The sequence below is a fragment of the Geospiza fortis genome, unplaced genomic scaffold, assembly GCF_000277835.1.
Source record: "Geospiza fortis unplaced genomic scaffold, GeoFor_1.0 scaffold78, whole genome shotgun sequence".
Classification (NCBI taxonomy): domain Eukaryota; kingdom Metazoa; phylum Chordata; class Aves; order Passeriformes; family Thraupidae; genus Geospiza; species Geospiza fortis.
In genome coordinates, this window is record NW_005054339.1 from 3127955 (window position 1) to 3128365 (window position 411).

Sequence of the window (411 nt, forward strand, 5' to 3'; positions counted from 1 at the left end):
TGCCTGTGCCAGCTGCCTGCCTGCACCTGCACCTGACCTGCCCGCACCCGCTGCCGGCCCGCCCGCACTCCCTGCCAACCCACCTGCGCTCGCTGCCTGCTGGCACCCACTGCCCGCACCTGCCCGCACCCGCTTCTGCCCGCGCTCCTGCTCACCCTGCACCTGCCTGCACCCCTGCTCCCTGCACCCCTGCCTGCCTGCCCGCCTGCAGCTCTGCCTCCCCACGCGTTCCGGACCTGCCTTCCTGCACTCCTGCACCAGCAGGTAGGGACAGTCAGGGGCACGGGGAGAGCAAGGCAGGTGCGGCCCCCAAGGCAGCTCGTGATCCCCCGCCCCGAGCCCTGCCCGCCGAGGCACGCGTGGCCCCGCTGCCGGCACCACTCGGCACTTGCTATTCTTGGCAGGGGGCGG

General features: G+C 73.5%; 1 protein-coding gene across 1 annotated transcript in view; it reads left to right on the plus strand.

Moving 5' to 3' along the window:
- Positions 1–411, plus strand: part of SEMA3B (semaphorin 3B) — an 8402-nt gene that overhangs the window by 130 nt on the left and 7861 nt on the right. The gene's annotated exons all lie outside the window — the stretch shown is intronic.